Source organism: Heterocephalus glaber, unplaced genomic scaffold, assembly GCF_053883595.1.
Source record: "Heterocephalus glaber isolate CG9 unplaced genomic scaffold, H.glaber_assembly_v1.0 deba00001743, whole genome shotgun sequence".
Classification (NCBI taxonomy): domain Eukaryota; kingdom Metazoa; phylum Chordata; class Mammalia; order Rodentia; family Bathyergidae; genus Heterocephalus; species Heterocephalus glaber.
In genome coordinates, this window is record NW_028258449.1 from 776,755 (window position 1) to 799,003 (window position 22,249).

At 46.6% G+C, this 22,249-nt stretch overlaps 1 protein-coding gene across 3 annotated transcripts in view; it reads right to left on the minus strand.

Annotated features, from left to right (window-relative positions):
• The window catches only part of Spats2l (spermatogenesis associated serine rich 2 like), a 141,125-nt gene extending 121,170 nt beyond the window's left edge, over positions 1–19,955 (minus strand). Inside the window, exon 1 of one of the 3 annotated variants that reach the window (XM_087200373.1) lies at positions 19,817–19,955. The gene's annotated coding sequence lies outside the window, so the exon portion shown is untranslated. The remainder of the gene's footprint in view (positions 1–19,816) is intronic. The other 2 variants (XM_004871675.4, XM_087200371.1) reach the window with 2 other exon arrangements.
• Positions 19,956–22,249: the final 2,294 nt, after the last annotated feature.

Genomic DNA, 22,249 nt, shown 5'->3' on the forward strand with positions numbered 1-22,249 from the left:
TCCACTGCTCTGCTGAGAACTTCAGGGACCCAGATGCCCAGTCACAGCCTACAGAGTTAGAAGCTCGGCCTCCATGAAATGAGCGGAGAAAACAGAGAGGGAAGGGCCGGGAGAATAGGACAGCCACAGGGGCCGGGGCTGTGCCTGGCTCTACCCAGCCCTCTGGGCGGCCTCCTCCAAACCAGCTGACATCTCTGGGTTTCACACCGGAATGCGAGGACTGAGCTCCAGGCTTTGAAGCTGTGATGCTCATCCACAAATCTGACTTTCTTTCTATCAGACTACTTTCCCCCCAAGACTCCATTTTCTGAGCGACTATGTTATAACCCTTCATTTACCCAATACACGGACTCTACGCCATGTCAGGATAGTGCCAAAGCTTTCAACAGGCGACCCGATCTACATTCTGTAATTAGTTCCGCAAGCCCAAGGCACTGTTATCTTGGGGCTTCTGGGCAGCCAGACAGCCAGGGAGGTAGCAGCCGGGGAACAAGTGCCGGAGGACACACCCAGTTTGCCCATCTGGAACCCTGGGAACTGCCTGGAAGAAATCTGCACCAACCCAAAGCCCAAGCTCCCTATGTCCCTGGTGCCCAGCAGCTTGTGAGGGAGGCCAGCATGCTCAGCTGATGGCGTGGATAAAAGGATCCACGAAAATAAGGCAGAAACTAGACAACTAAGGAGACGGGAGGTCAAGTCTGTTTCCTAAAATAGTGCCGTTTACATGGGACAAACCAAAGAGACAAGGACGCAGCTGGCACTAAACTCCTTGATTTTAATAATGTACATGGACAGCCACTGTGACAGCAGTCTGCTCATGCGCGCATGCATGTGTGTGCATGTGTTGTGTGACACATGCATCTTTACTGTGTTTGGGAAACACTGACTGCTACACAAGATGCTTCTGACTTTATTTAAAGATCAGCTCATCACACTTAGATACATTTGCTTTCACAAAATTTCTTGGAGGGAAAAAATTTAGTGAATGTAACACTTCCATGAAAAAGGAGTTGACTGCAAAATATACTTTTCAAACTTTTGACAAGAACAATTTTTTAATTTTCTTTGTGCACACAAAAGGCAAACATTGTTGCACTGAGACTGTAATAAATAAGTTGTCAAGATATCAAATATTTATAGATTTAATTTTTAATAAAAGCTTTTAAACATACTCCAAAATATCCATTAATATTTGATATGGAAAGAAGTGGCCTTTTGGTAAATCCATTGCCCACTGCGAGTCAGGTCGGCAGATGTCTAACAGCTCTTGGGGAGAGCGAGGAAGGTATTCTCTGAGAGGTTAAGCAGCCAAGGCATACAGTCCTAGAGGCACAAACTACTCAGACACGTCCTGTGTTGCCTTTGGAGATGTTCAGGTAACAGACACACCCTTCCTGCTGTTTCCACAAATTACCCTGTGCGTGGAGGCCTGCAGAGGATGTGGCTCCCAAATTGGTTCCAAAAGGGATTCCAAAGTTTTACACAATGCAACACTGCTGGGGGACATCATAAACTCCAAAGATGATAACTCTGAGCCACAGTATGCATTTGGTTATACAAATTATAGTTTTCTTAGGCCTGGAAAGAAAAAAACCCCCGAAATTTTGGTAGTGATTATCCTTGGGGTAAAGGATTATGGGTAGTTTTTTCTTTATAATTTTCTTTGCTTTCTAAACTTGCTATAATGAGTATGTATTACTGAGACAAGTTGAAAACACTTTTTCCTAGTCTCATGATATATTATGAAAGCAATCTCACATAGTAAAATGAAGAGGCTTTAGAATCAGGCAAATGGGTTCAAATCCCAGCATGTTCTCCAGTATCTTGATGCCCTTTGATAAGTTTCTCAGCAGCCCACCTTGCACATCTCTTTATCTGTAAAATGAGAATAATACATGCCCTGAAGCCCATGGAGGATAAGTTAGGGTTTTCTGATTACAAACAGTAAACCAGTTTGTTGGTGTTTATACACCGATGCTTCAGGCCATTTGTTTAAAAAATTCTGTGAGTTTGTAATAACTTTTATAAATCTTCCAACCGTTTAAAGTTCAGAAAAGATTAAGTAGTGACCTACTCTCCTTACCAGATTCCTACAGTCCTAGACGCTAGTTCACCTTGGGTGGTCCCTGCTGGGGTGGGAGTTGGAGAAGTGTTGAAGCAGATCCATTTGAAGACAGAGAAAGAATCCACAGCTCCCACAGCCAAGACCTTGTCCATGCTGTGACTCTTTATGATTAAAAGCAGCAAAATAAATTGTGGACTGCTTAAATGTGGGCAAGGGGCAAAATTACAGATTCCCTGGCTTTTCTTTCATTTTTATGATAGCTATACTGGTCTTTTCATCCTATTCCTCAGAAGATAGTTCCACCTGACGTTAGCCTGGGTAGTTAGGTTTATAATAAAATATATGCACTCAACAAAATACGACTATTGGGGATATGCTTCCTTGGATACATGTTGCTGTGCCTTGACTACAGCAAGAAATATTGATTTAACTGACTTTAATATCAAGTCAGGTATTTGTTGACATGTGGAAATGAAAAATATCAAAACCATGAAAAGCTTGATATATAGGTCAAACCCCACGTGGCTCATTACAAGGGACTGCCCAATATCCTCTGCTATACTGGAATGTGCTACAGATGCAAGTCCGAGTCACAGTTACAAGAGATTTTCATTATAATGGGATTTTCCACATAAATGAATATGGGTATAGATTTTTATGTAGTACAATTTATTGGAGAAAAGCCATTACTAACTTGACCCCTTCTTCTCTCCACTCTGGAAGCACATCTTGTTTTCCACGCAGGGTAAGTGGGTTTTGTTCCTTTTCAGCATCTTATTTTCCTTGTTCCTTTTACCATGTCTAGTATAGACCAAATACTTAAGGAATCACTGATGAAGAAATGAGCCGAACAAATACTTTGGTACCAAAGCAAAGGAGGGAAGTTCAGAGTACTTTCCTGTTTAGACGGAGAAATGAAATTTAGAAACTGATCCCAAATGAGACTAGCAGACAGGTGTAGCCATGCCCACCTAGCGTGCCCAGGGAGTCCTGGGCTGAGTGGGAGTGGGTCAGCTCCCTTTGGCTAAGTGGTCAGAGAGGCCCAAAGCATCCTAAGGCACTTGGCGTACACTCCCACCCTGGGAAATCCCAGAGGGGCATTAACTGCCCTAGACAGCCTCAGAAGCATCCTACAGGACAGCCCAAGGAGGGGGACCAATGAACAAGGCCTATCTTCCTAAGGGACTGAGAGGAAAGGCCACCCACCAGGACTGTCAGGGAGTTAGTAAAAGCCAGGGAGACAGGGCCGAGGATTTAGCTCAGTGGTTCCACCGGCTGCCTTGCAAGTGCAAGGTCCAGAGTTCGATCCCCGGTACAAAAAAAAAAAAAGCCAGGGAGATAGCCCCTCAGCAGCCCAGGGGACAAAACAGGAACCAGAGAAGTACAGCTCTGGAGCACTTACCCACAGGACTGGGCCTGGGGAGGAACCAGGAGAGGCTTCCGAAAAGCCTGCATGGGTGTTGGCAGAGCCAAAGCTTATGACTCTGACTTCTCCGTCTCCCCTACTAGTTCCCACAAGAACTTCAAGGATCATAGTGTTTCCTCCAGTTTTCTACAATGCAATACTATTGCTGGAATATTTCTTTGACCATTTTGTCTTTCCCTTTGAGCTTTTTAAATTGAAAGCTAAAATATGCATCAGATATACCAGTCTTGCTTCTATTGTAGGACAACACAACAAAACTAAATGCTTGCTTTTACCAAGGGCCTTACTGGGGCTGAAGGAAACACCTACTGGAGTCAGAGGCCTCTTCCTCCTCTGAGCATCCAGATTTCAGGAGAGTCCAAACAGCAGGGGCTTTCAGGGCAGAAAAAGGCTCTGTCCCATTGTCACAGGACAAGGTAAGGAAAGAGTTGGGAGGGTCTGTGAGGTTGTCCCCAGAACTGGTACAATTTTACATATTTTTTACAAATATTCTCATCTGGAAATACTTAAAATGGTAAATTGGCTCTTCCTCCTCCTCTCGGGAAATGAACTTTTTGAGTGAACCAACTATGCCTGTCCAACATATTTGATCCTCCAAATGGTTTCTGAGTAGGCAGTGGTCATTAACTACACTGGCGAGCAGAGAGAGCTGGGGCTAGGAGACAGCAGAGCGCTTTGTCCAGGACTGGATGGCTACTAAGTGGTGCATGATATGATTAGACTCCAATATGTACAGCCTACTTTTAACTTGCTGTTCAGTTCTAACTACTCACTAGTTAGTTGTACAAAGAACTTCAACACCTACAAAGCCACCATGGTGGAAATATATTCAATATATTCTGTCAGTATATTCTGTTAAGATCTAAAATCTTTCTGGCTATTAGGCTCTGAGAATATTGTTTCTCCCTTGCAGGAAATAAAATGACTGAAGGAAAACAGGAATAATTCTCAGATAAAAATGTGCAAGCTCAAGGGCTATAAAAATTCAAGAGTTCAAAAACTAAAGAGCTTTCCTGCCTACATAATAATTGGTTTTAAACTCTGCAACAAAACATGTCTTGCATATGAAACATTACTAGTAGGGTTTCTGTTTTTGTTTGCATTCTTACAAAAAACCAAAATCTACAAAACGACAAACTAAGACTACCCCGTTAAAAGATGGCTTCAATTGTCCCTTTGTTCCCAGATACTGTGTGTAAGGTACTGACTGGAAATGCCTGTACCTTCTTCATATTAATTATGCATTTTTTTCTATAAAATTGGCTGCCATACTACATGCCATAAGTCAGATTTGAGAGCTGCCAAGACAAATGTTCTGAAAGACTGGCTTTTTGCAACCTGTCAGTTCACCAAATAGTTCTTTGGGGTTTATCCCAGTATATTTTCCATTACCTCTTCTAACTGCAGCAATAATAACAGCTCTTTCCTAAAGTATTACATATGGCTAAGGCTAACTAAAATATTTTTTTCCCTTTCAACCCCCAATATACAAGTAGTGAAATGTTCAGTTTCTTTTCACAGCATCAGCTTACTTTGAGTATTCTTATTGCTTAATTTCTAAACTGATTTATATGAAACCCTCTAATTCCTAGGGAGATAAGTGATTCTGGCCTAGTCCATACAAGTAAACAAAGAAGAGTTTAGTATTATTGACTAAAGAAATGTTTTCCTCCTGAGGTTTCCTTTCATCAAGTAATCATATCAATGCTTCATTTCCTTTAGTTAACAACTTGTTTTAATGAAGCTTGATTCCAAAGGGCATATGCATACAAGAAGAACTATAGGGAAGAAGCCAAGAGTTCCAGCCAAGTGTCCTATCTTTTACATGGCACCAAGTGACATTTTGTAGAAAGCACAATGGTATCTATTCATTCTGCTAGCCTCAAAAAGACAGGCATGAATCCATGCCAAAATGGAAAAGACTCAGGCTTTGAAATCAGTCAGCTGACTCTGAAAATCATTTCCAGCACCACTATCTCTGCAAACTTGGGCAAACTACTTATCTGGCCTTAGAGTGTTCTCATTTCAAAATGGGGGGCAATAGACTTACTTCAGGTGGTTGTGCTCAGTTAAATGAGAATTTTTCTGTAAAGAATATAGAATATAACCTGCTACATTAGTAAACATTAAAGAATCATTAGTTTTCTCCTGTATCTCCATAAAATGTCATTAATAATTCATTTTTCAATTTGTTGTCTATGCACAAAAATTAATGTAAAGAATATTAACTGTGGTGCTCTTTATGACAACTAGGAACTGGAAATGCTCTAACCAGAGGGAAATGACAATATCAAGGTATATTCATCTATTAAAACTTATGTATTCATTCCAAATATTTTCAAATAATATTTTATGACAAGGAATTTTTAAATCTGGAATTTAAGCAAAGAAAGCAGAACAAACTTGCATTATAATAATAGAGTATATGCTATGCACCAAACATCATGCTGGATACCATATATCCTTTATCATTTTAATTCCTGTAATAACTTACTAGGTATATACTCCTCTTGTCATCATTTCACAGAAGTAGAAACTGAGGCTTAGAGAGTTTCAGTAATCTATAGTCACTATATAAGTAGTATAGCCAGGACTACAATCTCAAACCACTGTTTTTTTGGTTTTTATACTGATCCCAGGGTCTACTGAGCTACACCCCCAGCTCCCAAAGCACTGTTAACTACTATGTCCTGCTGCTCCTTCAGGAAGAACTTCCTGTGTTCCCACGAGGCTAATTTAGCCGCCTCCCTGACACATATACACACACAAGCATGCAAGCATGCACAATCACAACCCACAAAAGTGTATGTCTGGAAGGAAAATACACCAAGTGCTAACAGAGACAATCTCTGGGTGATTTTTAATATACTTTTCATCCATTCAAACACCTTCTGAATTTAATGAATATATATTATTTTTATAATCAAATTTTTCAAAAAAGAAAAATTTTCAAAAATTGTAAAGTATTAGACAAATGCTAATAACTTATGATAAAATCATTTATTCCTTGACTTATCATATATTTGGGTTTCTTTTTTATATTTAGTCCAAGGCAAAAAACACATAAAAACTACTTGTACTTGAATTCTACAAAATACAATTCAGAAATACAGTGTGTGTTGTTTGACAAATATTTAACATTAATCTAAAAAGTCAAAGAATTTGTGTAAGAGGGAGAATCTCTTCGAATAATACAGAATTTTGGGCTCAGAGAGAACACATTCATAGGTGACATGACTATGTCACCGTAGTCCCTGCAGGTTGGTGACATTCGCGGGAACACGGCCTGGACTTGCCTGGCCTGACTGCTCCCTGGCCCAGGAGGGGTGAATGCCGTGCTGGAGCAACATCTCAGGGCAGGTTCTCATTACCTCAACAATTCTTTAAGAGCAATGATTCTGTAGAGAACAGAATGATCCACTAAAAAGTAATTTTTAAAAAGAAAAATTAATACAATCTAAAATTACTGCCAATTAACCTTATTTCACTTCATAACAATGGTTCTACGGTGGACAGGATGTGGACCAGCAATGACTGTGACTAAGGCACTTGGCTACGTCTGTCCCTGACTGTATTCTCTCATACAAGAAAGTAAACACAGATGAAAGGTTATTAAACCAGTTAAAAGCAAAACTATCAAATTCACACACCGATGCAAGAAGTCTCTTGCAGAAATTCACAGGGCTCTATCTTTGGCCTCTTTTGGTCAACATTTTATCTATGACAGAGAAAGCACCATTTTCAAACACGCAACTGAAAAATAAAAGTATGACTAACAGATTGGATTAAAAAATTAGAGTTCAAAAATATCTTGATAATGAGAAAAAATAATTGGACAAAAAAGACAAAGTTGAACAAGAACATACGGTAAGTCCTACGAGCAAGCAGGCATGATTAGCTGCTTACGTGAGGATGAGGGAGACCTAGTTTTGTGGCAGCTGTGTCGGAAAAAGGAGCTCTGGAGGTGACACCTGACTTCACATGTAAGCTAGCAGCAAGCCACCCTGGATTTACAAAGGAGCCAGCACAATATTACCAGACTCATAAGGAGGCATCGTGGTTCAAGGGTCAGTTGTAACTGCATGTGCCACTGCTCCCAGGACACAGGCCCACGGTGTTGAGTTTAAGATGCTGCTTTCCGAAGAGGGCAGAGCAGAGTGCTGGGTCCCAGGAGTTAGCAGGGTGAGAAACACTGGGAGACAACTGGGACCACATAACCCTAACAGGAGAATACTCTAGGAGACACGATGGCTAAGGTCAACTGTTTGTCGAGCTGCCTCACAGAGGTGCCTGTTTATTCTGGGGCACTGCAAAGAGTGGATGGAAGACTAGTACGAAAGAGAAGGGATGCCAACTCCAGGGCACCAGGAGGAAAGGGTTTCAAAGACACTTGTACCTGCTTGTGCTTGAAAATGAGTGCTGGTGCACTCACAAATAAGACAAGGCCCAACTCTAAAGGAGCTGAAGATCCAGGAGCATCACAGCTACTGTCACTGGAGTTACTTGGGGTCATTATATTGGACACCCCCATGCCTGGCTGGGCTCAAACAGCTTCTAGGGTGTGGTGGGAAGGGGTCCTACAGTGGTGGACCTCAGATCACAGCACTGTTACTTCTCTCCAATGCCTGTGTCCTGTGCTTCTGATTTTTTAATTTAATAACTTGCATGATCTTGCTCTTAGTATGTTTACATACACAATATTTAAATGTGCCTGGCCTTAATAAATGAAAAAAGCTGTAAGTTTAAATGTAATCCAAAAGACTCTACAAGGTAAGATTCTACAAAAGTTTGGAAATCATAAATTAATGTTGCCATGGGAACCTTAGTTGATATCATCCACTGCAGCTGAAACAGTTCTTGCTCAGGGACCATCAGAACAATAAATGAGTTTATACACTGAGTGTCACACACCAGCTTTAAATAACATTTTAGAGGCCTTTATTTTTAATTTTCGAGGCAGCAGATTTACTTTTTTTCTTTTAGCGTTCATTATTTCAATATGACACTGTAACAAGGCCATGGTATTACAGAGAGGTGATTATTGCATCAAGAATGGAAGAAGTTTGAAGCCCAGGGCAGATGCTGAACCCACTCTACCACCCTGACTTTACGGAAGCAGTAAATGAGAAAGTGCAATTGGACAGGGACCCTCGTGTAGACAAGAGGTGGAAGGACTCTCAGGCCTTCACCCATGACCTGTCACTTCCTAAAGCACATCCAGTTCTCCCTTGCCACGGATGGAATGCACCCTGCCCTTGTCCCCTGCTCTTAGTGGAAGGACCAGGGGGAGCTGTCACAGCAGGGGACACCAGGATATCTCCAAGGGTGAGACTGGCACTGACCAAAATCCTACACAAGAAAAAAGTCCCCCAACACATCAGAAGAAACTTTCCAAAACAAACCAAACAACCACAGATGATCCAGTGGAAAACTCCCAGCCAGGAGCCCACCCTTGAGGCCGTAAAGCGCAGCTCCTCCCCTCCTTACCCAGGCCAGTCTGACCTTCTCCCTCAGAGCTGTGCTCTTCCAGCTCACCTTCTTTTCAAGCTAAAGTCCCTTCTCCATTCTCTTCCTTCTCAATTAATGCTTTTGCCTGTAAATTTGTGCTTTTGTATCAGTCTTAATTTCCATTACCACTGAAGCAAGATCCCATGCATGGAAGTTCCCAGTATGAAAAGGAGAAAGACTGCTGGATCAGGACACCAGCATCACCCTCACCCTGGCCCTGCTGTCTGGAGTGTCCAGGACTGCCCACATTCGTACAGTAAACACTGGGGGTCAGAAGCGGCAGTGTGTCCAAGCCATCTCCTCTGCTTACGGGACTCGGGTAAGAGGGTTTCCTTCGCCATGTACTAGTAATCACTAGAGTGATGGAAGCCAGCTTACACTGAGCACAGCATTGGCTCCAATCAAAACAGCTTTCCTTAATGCACTAAAGCTTTTCCCTCTTTCTTGTAAGCAGCAAAGGCTCTGACAAAAGCATTTCCCAAACACCCACAGTAAAGGAAAGAATGGCTTCAACAAAAATAAGCATAAAGAATACATTCCTGGTGTCTAAATTATATAGGAATCTTCCTTTTCAGGTATTTTAGTGGCTTCCTTTATTTGTAATTTGTCAACAAAGAATAGAAATAAAAGTTTATTTTGATGGCAGTGCACCTGACTATTCACAGATTCAAATGCAAGCTTTGCTTATTGTTATGCCACCCTGACAGAGGATGTAAATAGTCCTTTTTTCCATGGCTTCACACCGTACTCATAACCCAGACAAATATTTTCACAAATGCAAACTACAAGGACTAGGCTTATGCAAAATGTAAAGGCCACTTCCTTCGGATCCTTTCTACCCGGGATGGTAAAATCTGGGCTCGCCAGTCCGATTTTATATTCTCTTCTTTGTCAGTCTCAGGGAAGGGGCTATAAAGTCATTCAACAAGGAGCAAATGTCTGGTAAGTTTGAGTTACTACTTCCACAGCACTTACACTGAGCCCCTGTTGCTGCCAGGCACTTCCCATTTCGTCTCATTTAGTCATAAAATAGTAGGTACTATTAGTTTTGCTTCATTCATGAGAAAACTGAGATCAGAAGGATTAAACAATGTGATCTTGTTCATATAGTGAGCCAATTATAGGAGTCAAAACCAGCTCTTTCAAATTCCAAAGCTCATCTTTTTCTTTCAAACCATACTTGTCTCAAGAAAGAAAATAGAGTTTTTGTAATGCAGGCTTTCACATGTTAGAGAGCAAGAAAGAGAAGCCATTGAAGTCTGAAGTGCCCTTTTTGGGAGTCTGGGCTCTGCAATCACACCGAAAAGGTAGCCACCTTTCTCACCTACACACAACCCAGCCTGTCCACCGGAGACACAGGCCTGGGTGTAGGAGACCCAGGAACACGTGCGCTATGCCTGCCAGCTCCTTCTCTTTCTAAGCAGCACACAGAGTACAGAGGGAAGCCAGAGGCCAGGGCAGCAGCCACTCCGCAGGGCATCTGGAGCGAGGGGTCTGGGACCAGGGAGCAGCAGCGGCACAGCCTGGGTGCTGCTCGTTCCCAGGAGCTCCAGGTGTCGTGAGCCTGGAGCTCTGTACAGCAGTGGTGGGAGGTGGGACCTTTCAGGGGTGGGCCTGCCAGGAGGTCCCGGCCCCTGGGGGACATGCCCTCAGAAGGGACCTGAGACCCTGTCTCTCTCCAGGATCTCTCCCTCCCACATGCACATCTCCATGCACGTCCTTTGTCAAAGCTGGCGCTGTGCTGACTGAACTTTCAGCCTCCAAACTGTGGGCCAAATGAGCCTCTTTCTTTATAAAGTTACCTTGCCTCAGGTATCCTGTCATAGTAGCAAAAAATGAACAAGGCCTCTAATATGCAGGCAAACTGTTCAATTCTGCAACAGCTCTTAGGTTTCCTGACTCCTGTTGGTAGGTGTGAGGACTGAAGGGGTCTCAGAGAGTAACAGCGACTACAGTCTGCAGCCCAGAGGCAACACCACTGTTCCGAGAAGGACTGGAGAGATAGGGCCCGGACCCAACCTGACTTGGATTCCCACACAGGAACTCGAAGCCCAGGCTGTGGGTGTGAGCACACTTGGCTCCAGTGCTCAGAGCGGGGCCTTGCACCCCCAGGAGAAGGCTGAGTCACAGCAGCCTAGATAAACAGCAAGGCCAGACCCCTGTGAGTCACCCAGGCTCCAAGGCAGGGGCTGCTTCCCCACCACGCAGGCCTGAGCCCGGCCAGGTCCTGCAGCGCCAGGGTAAGCACTGCTCCTCACAGGCCACCTTCTACAGACGTGTGACTTCCAAACTTATTTTTAGCACAAAGACATTTTCCTCTAACAAATCTTATCCAAATACCCAGGGCATAAAGTAAATAAAAACAGCTGCTCACGTTGGATTCAAGAAGGGAGGCTCTTCACAGAGCCTTCTGGCTCCACAGAACACAGCATCCAAAGCGCCCCCAGGGACGACCCTGGCCACCTGGCTAGACCAGCCCTCGAGGGAATCCGACCTCCGAACTGTGCTTTTCATTGTTTTGGTTCTCCCAGCTCCTCTTCCAGGAGGGCTTCTCCTTCTAGCTCCAATTTGATTGGCTCTTACTTTCTATTGATTGGTTTTTTTGCTGTGGACACACAGGGCTCTGAGTATCTCTTAGGATGCAATATGCTACCTTCTGGGTCTGGTAGCCCATCCACCCTTCCTCTCAGCTTCTTAGGCCAATTGATGCACACATGGCTGCCCTTTGTATCTCAAGGCATAGCTAACTTTGGCAGAACACATACCTGTTGTGGACACACAGTTTCATTTGATGCACAATGATTGCATGGTGCACATATTACTGAGACTCGAGACTCACTGATTCATAATCCTGCTCAGGTTCCTAGAGCTTGATCGTGGGGAGCTGGGACCTAACCTACTGGCAAGGACTCATGGCAGGACTGGGGTCTCAGAGCCCTGGCTGTCTGAGTCTTAGTAGGTACTTCACAAGTAGGAGGCTTCTAAGTGTGGTTACTTTCTCTTCCCCTGCTCTTCTGCTCAAATCCTCCTTCTGCCGCACCACACGACCTCCCTTTTCCCACTCCTGACGGTAACCTGGGAGGCTGGAGGACAAATGCACTGTACTGGTGCTTTCCACGCTGCACACATGATGTGTGTGAGTCCTGGCTGAGGTATTTGGAATCTGTCTCTCCAATTCTGAATTTTATCTGGACTCCAGGCACTGAACGCTGCTGGTTCCCAACGGTGTAGGGCTGACCTAATCACTGGGAAGGCTCATGGCTCAGTTTGTACGGGATGCATCTCCTAGAATGGGGACAGGGTTTGTAACAACGCTGTCCAACATAACTAGAATGCAACCCACACAGGTAATTTTAAATTGTCTAGTAGCCATGTTAAAATAATATGAATTTTAATGATGTTTTAATTAACTGGTTATATAAAATATTACTTTCTCCATATGTAATCAGTATTAAAATATATTCATGAGACATTTTACATCCATTTGTTTCCACATGAGATCTTCCTTTACACTTTATGCTTCTCATTCTGAACGAGCCGTAATTCACATGCTCAACAGCCACTTGCCACACAGCTATAGCATGGAGCCCAGTCCCATAACCCCTCTTCTGTTCCTGTCTCTCCCATCTTTCCTTTCTTATAACAACTCATTTCTGCAAGTGGCAACACCACGGATACAGCAGGCCATGGGGACCAGAATCGTGGCAGGACACTGATACATACCTGAAGGGAGGTCCATGCTCACAGAGGTGCTTTTGTGCCATGCCAGGAAGTTCAACCTTTATCCTGAAGATACAGGGGCTGTGCTGAAAGGCTTTTCAGCAGGGGAGAGTCAGAATCAGATCTGGCTTCCAGAAAGTCAGCAGTGTGGGGATGGAACTGGAGGCAGGCCAGGCCTGAGGCAAGGACATTGGTTAGGAGGCTACTGTAAGAATCCTCAGGACCAAGGCAGCCATGGCGGAAACAGTACAGAGAGGAGAGGGCAGATCCAAAAGTCTAAAAAGATGCTTGAACGGGGCTCATGGCTAGCAAAATGCAGGACATGAAGAAGAGAGAAGACTCCAGAGCAACTCTCAGATTTTAAACTTGGTGAAGTGGGTTTATCAATTGAAACAGAAAACACAGAAAAACTTGCTGGTGTGGAGTTGGGGAAGTAGAGCTGTGAGCTCCCCGAGATTAAAGTTCCTGAGGCAGGGGAGAAAAAAGCATTCATAACTGGATAAACAGACTAAGATGCAGCCACACTGGGGAGCAGAAGCAGCAGTGGAGGAGCTCCCAGGGCCAGGGCGAGAGGAGAGCCAAAGGCCGAATCACGCTGAGGGTGGGGAGGAGCAGAGCAGCTGACAAAGGGCTCTAAGAGTGGGGTGAGGGGAAAACGTTGACGAGGGAGGGACAACGCAGAAGGCAGACACAACTGATGACCCCCAATGCTACTCCAGGCCAGGAAACCTAAGAGTGTTGGGGAGCAGCAGCAGTTGCGTGGGAGGACAGGGTTGCAAAGGTGAAGCTGGCCAGGAGGTGCAGCCAATGATGAGCACCTGCCCCTCACAGAGCTGTCTGCTGAGACCAAGGAGACGAACAGAACCAGACCAGGGGAGAAAGGGCCGGGAGGAAAGATACTTATGCAGACTTAGGTGCTGAAAGAAAAGGGTGGCTGAGACCTGAAGAGCAAGAGGTGATGAAGGAAGGTCCCTGAGGAAGCAAGAGGGGTGGCATCCAGAAGGATCGGCCTCAGCCTAGAGGAAGGGAGTGGAAGACAGAGAGAGGAAGTTCCTGACACTCATGAGCAAAATGTGCCATTACCATTGCAAAATTAGAAATATAAATGTGACATAACTGTCCCCTGGTATCCCCAAGGGATGGGTTCTAGGACGCCCACAGAACCCAGATCCATGGATACTTTATAAAATCATACATTGCTGTACTTGCACTGAAACTCTGCAATCCTCCCATGCATCAGAATTGCCTCTTGATTGCTTATGACACCGTACACGACACACACGCGACCTAAACACTTGTCAGACTTAATGAATAGTGACACAGACAAGATTATGTTTTAATATTTTCAGCCCGTGGTTGGTCGAGGTTGGAGAGGGAACCTGTAGGTGCAGAGGGCAGACAGTAATTACACACAAAGGCCTTTTTCTTTAACAGTGCTGCATCTCATGTGTGAAATCAGATGAATGCTGAAAGCAGTAAAGAGTTACTAGTTTCTGGGAGTTCCAGGTCTGGAACGCCTCCTCAGGTGATGCTGCCGCCCGTAGGGCCCAGGGGTCGCGTGTGGTCAGCAGCTGCACACGGAGCTCTCAGGGAACTGCAAAGGCTGTGTGGGACTCACAGGTGGGCTGGGAGGTCAGACACCAAACAAAAGTGATAGACACCACCTTTATTAGTTTGCAGATTCAACAATGCTATGAACTTCCTTGAGCTCCTGGGTCTTCCCTTTTGCTTTTCAGTAAATCGTGATCATGTGAGTGTGTATTTCACAGTGCTGTAGGAGGAAGACAGGACAAACGCATGGGACTAAGCAAGGCCATTGTCTGAGGGTGCCTACATGTATACACGTTCGGTGATGGGAGCTTGCTGCCCCCTGAAAGAGCATAGTCCATTGTGGGACAACCTCCCTTACATTCCCCCCAAACCTGTCTTCCTGAAGTGACCCATTGGTCCTGCTTCTACAGTCCATGAGGGTAAGGCCACAAGGACACAGGAGGGCTCTGTACTGAAGTGTGCTTCCTTGTGTGCTGAGCTCTGGAGAGACCCGGGCAGTGTCCGCTGCAGACTGGCTGCCTGGTGCCACCTCCGCTGTGGGCCTCTCCTTCCTTACATTACTGTGTAAGGGTCGGCCTTTGGCAGCATTCCATCCAGCAGGGGCCCTTCTCGAGCATTCTAAGTGAGCTGGGTGCTTCCCAGGAACATACTGGTTGTGCTGTTTCAAAGGTCTATTCTGTGCTTTACGGTCCTGGTCATCACATACAATTACAGCAGGTTTCTACATATTCCTTAGGTGCCACAGTTGTCCACTGCAAACCACCAGTGTCCGGAACAGCCTGTGCTGGGGTTCAGCTTAGAAGCAGTGGTGGTGTGATAGAGAACTGCATTAGAGCTAAAAAAAAAACAAAACAAAAAACCCAAAACCCTAGGTGTGGCGATGTATGTCTGTAATCTCACCTACTCCGGAGGCTGAGGCAGGAGGAATGCAAGTCCCAGGCCAGCCTGGTAACTTAGTAAGACCACGCCTCATAACAAAAATAAAAGTGGCTAGGGTTGTGAATCAGTGTCCCCCAGGCTCAATCCTCAGTGCTGGGTGAAAAATCCTGGAACTCAGGCTTCCCCTCCCCACCTTACTCCTGTCTCCTTCCCCCTTCTCTATATTCCCAATGCTAGCACTGAAAATCTTAGCTAAATTCTTTAATCATCTCAAACAACCTTTACTCCAGGAAGTTCCCCTCCACTTCCCAAATGAAGGAGATTCTCCTTCTGAGCTCTCTTAGACTTTTTTTTCTGGAGTGCCTATATTATTTCTCCTATATTTCTTCTCATCAGACATAGTGCCTTTTACAAAGTAAGTTTTAGTAAAAGTTTAAAGAATTAAATTTTATCCTAAATACAACATGATGGACGTGCAAACTCTTCCCTGCGTCACCTTTCACCTTCAGATGGATTCCCAGATGACTTTTTCTTTTTCACTTTATAAGGATGCTTTTAAATAAAAAGGTTGGGCAGGTGTGCAATACAGTCTGGAATTTTAGGGCCAATTCAATGAACTTTTAAGGAAGGGATAACTTTAGCCTAATTGTTTTATGTACAGAATACTGGCATCCAGCCTGCTGCTTTTATTTTAGCTCATGACTAGGACCCATCCTTCACCTCAAAACAGCCTTCTTCACTCCAACTCACAACTGCCAGGCTCCAACATTATCTCAACTCTGGAAAAGGCCAAGTCCTCAGAATCCTTACCACTGATGAATGGGGAGGCTGATTAAAGCCACAGAAGAAGAATGGGAAAAGCTACTGGACAGATGCCTCCTGCAAATGCCTGTCCCTCTCAATGTCAACACGAATTCCTACGTTAACAAATACTTATGAGGTCATGTGAAGTGTCAGGCCACAGGCGAGGCTCTTAGCTCTGCAGCTCAGAGACAGGACCACATCAAAGCCACCATCTAAAGCTGCACTGCCCTTTTAGCTCCTGCATTCCACAGGTATGCACAGGGATGTGGGATGACCAAAGGCCTGGGGATGGTTGCCAGACAGAATGCGAGGCACGCCAGCGCCCTCAAGGAACATGCAACCTAGCTGGAACAGTAATGGTGTAAGAAAGTATCTAAGTTCTAAAGAATGAAGCAGAGAGAGGGCAGAAGAAGAAACTGGTGAGAGTAACATGATCAGAGCTTGAACCCAAAGAATGTGGTTATGTCAGAGAAAAAAGGAAAAGGCACCAGAAAAGCAGGCAAGAACAAAAGTGTGTAAGCACTTTTACACAAAAGTGTGAAAATGAGCAGGAGGGCAGTGAACTCCAGCCAGGAGACACAGGAGGTTCATATTGAAAAGAAGTAGGAAATGAAGTTGGTAACTCAAATTTGGGCAGGACTGAAAACCAGGCCAGGAGGGTTGTCTGTGCCAAGGGTTAGCAGGGTGGACAGAGCCATGGGAACTAGTGGACTTCAGGTGCTCTTGGATGTTACTGTAATCTACCAAATAGCACAGCTTAACCTGCCTACTTTAAACATGCTCAGAGCATTAGCCTGCTACAGCCAGGCAAAACCAGCTGACACAAAGCTGATTTTACAACAAAGTACTGCATCACTCATGTAATGCCCTGAATACTTAAATGGAAAAACACAGCCAGCTTAGGACACTGTAAAGTATGTTGTTTGCCCTCCTGAGCTTGTGGCTAACTGGGAGCTGTGGCTGCAGCCTCCCAGCCTCACAAAAGAGTATCATCCTGCTCACAGAAATATCAAAACTCAAAATTACAAGTATGGTTTCTACTGAATGCACATTGCTTTCCCAGCACAGACAAGTCAAAAAGAGTCCTTAAGTGGAAGCACCCTAAGATGGAAAGAACACCAGCTTTAAAACCAGATAAGTATGAATGCGACATTCATTCTCTTGAGACATCCTTGGAGAAGCACTGCAAGGAGAAGCATTTCAGAGAGGCTGATATGGCAGAGGTGACAAATGGAAGGAACTCAGTGACAGAGAGATGAGGACTGGAGACCTGTGACCAGCAGCAGCAAGGGGGAGTAATGAAAGAAAAGGGGTGTGGAAGTGGGCTTGGGAAACTGCTACAGAGGGAGAGTTAATGGGCCTTGATACAGCTTTCCAGAGAGGAAGAAGAGTCAGGAGTGCTTCCTAAGTCTCCAGTCTGGCTGATGAAGAGGATTCTGAAAGTCTTTTCATCATCGAAGTAACATGTTACCAGGGAATGCGAAGGTTGTCAAAGAATATGACAAGTTTATTATCAGGTCTGTAGCCTTTAGTTTGACAGGAAATCATCATCCGCCATGGAAAGACCAATATGCAAGTGAGTAAGTGTGACTAGAGTCTTGGCCAGTACTAGCGTTAAAGAGCATACGATGGGAGGACAGATCATAGGAATCTTTCAAGAAAAGCTCAAATAACTCCCCAAATTACCTATTCCATTGTTTCAAAAATATTTTAACACATATGCTAACTTGTTTCATTTATACTAAGTTTTTCTTAGTTCACTGAAAAGGAAGTTTTGTGCTATTATCTGTTTCTTCTTTGTAAGAGGAATCTTTTTTGTTTTGTACTCTGAGTAGCTACTCTGAAGATGATACACAGTGTATTAACTATGCTACCCTGTTATTATTTGGCTATGAAATTTTGGGTTTTTTTTATTAAATAAAATTTTAAAAGACTTTTAATGGAAAATATACTATACATATATTAGAGAGATATCTTATATAACATCATATATATATATATATATATATATATATATATATATATGAAAGCAAGATATTTCACAGACTATTTTTCTTAGCTTTGGTACTTAATGGGATGCTTATCCATTAATGTAACACCGAACGGATAAATTTCTGTAGAATTTAAACATATGGCTTATTTATATAACAAGCATCACAACTCCAAATTAGCCATATTGATGTGTCGAGGAAATAACACCTTCATAGCAGACTGCCTCATAAAGGGAAAAAGAAATGGTTTTTCTTCTATGATTACGTTTACTGGGCTTTTAATTGTTTGTATAATGAAAATCCTATTTTTACTGTGTGATTACACTCGAAGGTAGAACGCTGATGGAATGAACTGATTGGGTGAATTATGCAAAGCCATTCAGAGATCAATACACAGACCCAAATCCCTTAAATCTGCCCATCTATCTGCCCTTATGTCCTGTCGTGTTTATGAAAGCTACTGTGCTGTCTGGAAATCATAACCACCATCACATTCAATTTTAACAGCCAAGTAACAGTACTAGCTCTACAGGCGGTGGCTAGGAAGGCAGAATCACACAACAGCGACTGAGCAGGTCCTGTCGGCGGTGCGGAAGACACACACCACTCTCACGCGGCAAGACAGATGGGCCAGCCTGGGTCTCATCAGGGGCGACTTCTACTTCTTCCATGGTAACAAAACTGTAGCCAAGAGTTCTTAAAGTGGCTCACTTCATAACACGCTGACTAAAACGGCACACAGGTGGCAGAATGAAGATCACCTGCGCACCTCCAAAACACAATCGTACTCGCTGTTACTGGGGTGCAATTTTCTGACTGTGGACTCAAGAGACCGATCAACATCAGGACGGGAAGGCAGGCATTCCCAAGGCTGAACTGCTGGTGGAAAGCTCCCCGTTTCCGTAGCAAAGGCGCCATGGCACGGCCTAAGTGTGCTGTGACCACTTGCTGTTAAGTGGAGCCGTTCACAAGCCCCGGAAGTGGGTGTGAGCAGAGACACTAACAGCCGAGGACCCTCCTCCAGGCTCCCTAGAACAGGATGGGAACAGAGTGCTGGTCTTTTTCCCATCTCAATGAGCACACAAAACTGAGCTGATTCTTAGGAAATCATTTAATATTTCCAAAGACTGAAGAAAGAAAATTGCCAAAGAACACGCCCCTTTCCCAGATGTTCAGTTTCCACAAACATAGTAAATCCGCTCTGTATTCAGGCATCGTATTTCTGTGCAAATTATCTTCTGGGGCTGGTGTGTGCGCGTGGGTGAGTGTGCAAGGCCTCACAGGCAGGGAATCCGGCACGGTCTGTTCTGCTGGTCCGCACTGGGCTCTAACCCAGCTTGAGTTTATTCCAGAGCTCTAATCAGGGAGCGCGGCGGCGTGCGCCCATCCACTCGGAAAGCCAGCCCGAAGTTGAGGAGCCCCCCGCGCGGCCGGCCGGCCCCCACAGCGTTTCTGGCGCTCTGCGGCTCACTATCCCGGGCAACTTTCGGGGAGCGTGCGGATCGCTGGCTGGGCCCTGCTACCTCTCCCGTGCCCGGCCCCGGCTCCGGCCCCCGGTCCCCGGCCCCGCAGCGGCTCCTCCCTCCCGGGAACCGGCTCCGTGCGGGCGGCGGCTCGCGGCCCCGCGCCTGGATGTCGCCTGGATGTCAGGACCGGCGCCGGGCTCTGGCCGGGTCTGCACTGGCAAGGAGCGGCAGCAGGCTCCGGCCCGCGTCCTCCGCCCGCGGCCACACCCGAGACGACGAAGGGAACCGAGCTGGGCCGCCCCCGCCCCATCCCTGTCCCCGCCGCCGCGCAGGCCCCGCCGCCTGGTCCCGGCCCTCCCAGCCCCGCGGCCCCGCGGCCCCGCGGCCCCGGTCCGGGCCCGCTCACCTCGGCCCGTAGGATCGGCCCTCGCCCAGCGGTGCTCTCCGGCGCGCTCCGCTCCGCTCCTCGGCGCCGGCCCCTCCTCCGCCCCCACCTCCTCCTCGGCGCCGGCCCCTCCTCCCGGCCGCGGGCGGCGCTGTCCGGTCCCCGCGCTGCCTGCACACTCGCACTCGCGCTCCCTCACGCGCTCCCTCACGCGCTCCCTCACACCCGCCGGGCACGCGCCCCGCCGCGTCCACACGGACGCCCGGGCCGGCCTCGCGGGGGCGCCCCCACGCGGAGCAGCCGGGCCCCGCAGCCCCGCGTGCCGTCGGTTGGAGGCCGCGCCGCTGCCTCACGGACGACGGAAACTGAGGCTGAACACCGCGGGGAGCGGCCAGGAGCCCGGGCCGGGGAAACGGGTGGCTGGGAACCGGATGCCGGCTCAGGCCCGCCCAGAACGAAATCGAGTCCGACGGGAGGAGGAAGCCCCGCTCCGCAGGCCCCAGCCGCCCGTGCCCTGCTGCCGCCACCGCGCAGTTCCGGGGCCGCCCCGCCTCTCGCTGTCCTTCCGCAGGGCCAGCACCAGGCTCGGGAAGGCTGGGGAGCCCGGCCGACCTCTGACTGGCGGCGCCCAGCGTGACGGCGCCCTGCTGTGGCCCGGGCCAGGGCGAGGGGTCGGGCCGCGGCTCCCTTGGGGGGCCTGGTGCGCCAGGGAAGAGATGAGCGAGCGAGCGAGCAGCTCGCTGGGATCCAGGCAGCTCCTTCAGCTGTTAGCCAGTTAACCAAGCCCAGAGGAAGACGCCAGGCGGATGAAAGTTTCAGACAGCAAGTTTCAAATCGAGCCTAAATCTTTGCTCTTCGAGTTAATTCCGGAAAAACAAAACGTTCAGTTTCTGAAAAAGACCTTAAAATGCTTATTGAAATGTAAAGAAAAGCTTCCTGCACCTCAAGAACTAACAGAATGGTATTTTGATGATGCAAACGTAAATGATTTAAAAAACATGGAATACTTTCGTATTGTTACATGACGTATAAAAATATGAAGAATAGAACATTAAAAGACATAAAGTGACATTTTCACCATATATTGAAAAGTTTATTTGAAAAACACTTATTTGAGATTAGACTGGAGGATGTCTAGTGTGTGCTCATGTGCCTGTTGTTCAAAATGCTTCTCTATGATTAGAGGGTCTCTTGCTGCTATTTTCTAAACTAAATGGAAAGGGAAAATCTCTTCTCTGAAACAAACAAACGAGAACCTAAGAGCACAGGTCTTCTCTGAGGGGTGAACAAGCAGGTCAGTTTGTTTTCTGACATTGACACGTAGGTAACTTAAACCTGTGCCTGCTGCTTTATTCCTGTGCCACCCACCCACCCAGTGTGCACACTGTGAGTATGATGTCCATCTCGCCCACTGTTACACTGCTGATTTCAGCACCAGGCCCATCAGCCCCGCTTCATGGCCTGGATCTGCAGGATTCCTCATGCTGCAGGCATGGCCACTTGGAGCAGGGCCCATGCTCATGAAGGAGCTTGGAGGCCAGAGCCTGCTCTGGATGTGGTCGGTTGTGCTGTGTTGGAATTTGTGCATCTGCTTGAGTGGTGCGGCCAGAGTGGCTCACTGGAGTCGCTAGGCTCCAGGACGCTCTGTGACGCTCGGCCCTGAAAGAGAGGGCCCTGGACTTTGACGGGTGTCGTCCCTGGGTGGGGTCCTGGTCATCTCCCCGCGGGGAGGGACACATGTGTGGCGAGTGTGTGCTGGCTGCAGGGGTGCTCCCAGATGCCCCAGCCCTGCTTCCTGGATGACACGTCCCCACCCAGCTGGGCAGCCAGGGAGCAGTGGATGGAAGTGATGAAGAGCACTCTGGCCAGAAGCAAGGGCCTTGTCCACGTGTCCCTGTGCTCTCTTTTCCTTCTGGGCCTGAGACAGCAGATGCATGGCGACCGCTGCCGTCAGCTTGCATGAGGATGACACTGAGCAGTGCCACCCTGCTGTCTTTGTTGGACGTGCAGTATGAGCAAGAAATAAAACTTTTTCGAGGCCACACGGATTGGGGGTTGCTTGTTTCTGTAGCACAATCCAGCCTTTTATGACTAAAAATAGGCAGGAAGAAAGAGATGAGTAACTGTAGGATGCCCTGTGGCAGAGAAAGGCCAGCCATTCCTTCTCCTCACGGCCACCTACTCAGTCATGGTCCCTAGCTGTCCACGCTGCAAGGTGAGGCCACGTGGCTGTGTTCTGACCTGTGGAAGGTTGGTGGACAGTCTGTGGTGCCCGTGCTGGCCCCCCAGAGCTAAACTCCTGCAGGATACCTCCCCATATGGAAACTAAGGGCCCGAGGCTTCAGAGCAGGCATCTGCAAATCTTCCCTATGAAGGCCAGGCAGCAAATAGTTCAGGCTTTGTGCATCAAACAGCCTCTATCACAAGTCCTCAGCGCTACTGTTATGGGAAAGC